Source organism: Cervus elaphus, chromosome 5 (assembly GCF_910594005.1).
Source record: "Cervus elaphus chromosome 5, mCerEla1.1, whole genome shotgun sequence".
Taxonomy (NCBI): Eukaryota; Metazoa; Chordata; class Mammalia; order Artiodactyla; family Cervidae; genus Cervus; species Cervus elaphus.
The window spans coordinates 119,050,024-119,050,637 of record NC_057819.1 but is presented as its reverse complement, the minus strand read 5'-3'; the positions used below and the strand labels follow the sequence as shown (position 1 = coordinate 119,050,637).

The 614-nt window shown below is 43.6% G+C and overlaps 1 non-coding gene across 1 annotated transcript; it reads left to right on the top strand.

Moving 5' to 3' along the window:
• The first annotated feature begins 219 nt into the window (after window positions 1–219).
• Window positions 220–410, top strand: LOC122695967. Its single transcript, XR_006341690.1, has one exon. It is a non-coding gene; the product is annotated as a U2 spliceosomal RNA (small nuclear RNA).
• Window positions 411–614: the final 204 nt, after the last annotated feature.

Sequence of the window (614 nt, the reverse complement as noted above, 5' to 3'; positions counted from 1 at the left end):
ACTTGATAACAGGAAAAATGTCTCTTTAAAGAAAGAAATAACGTTTGTTGGCGGGAGGGGAGGGCCCAGTAGACAAAATATAAAAGTCACCTGGTCTGTTTATGTTCTTCTTCCCCTACCCTTGAGGGTTTCTAATGGTGTGAAGAAATAAGGGATTTTGTGAAGGTGGTATTTCCACCAGAAATTCTGGTGGGCAGGGCCATGTAGAACGTCAGGGTAATCGCTTCTCGGCCTTTTGGCTAAGATCATGTGTAGTATCTGTTCTTATCAGTTTAATATCTGATGCGTCCTCTATCCGAGGACAATATATTGGATGGATTTTTGGAGCTGGGAGTTGGAATGGGAGCTTGCTCCGTCCACTCCACGCATCGACCTGGTATTGCAGTACTTCCAGGAACGGTGCACCAAAAAAACAAAAAAAAAAAAAAACAAAGAAAGAACGTCAGGGTAGTGGTGGTCGCACAGAACTAGGTTCAAACCCCATCTCTTCACATCTCAGCTTCATCTGAAAACTGTGGCCTGCACATCTAATCCCATAGTGGCTTTAATGAAAATTGAAATAGTGGGACTAGCCTGGTGGTCCAGTGACTGAGACTCTGTACTACCAATGCATA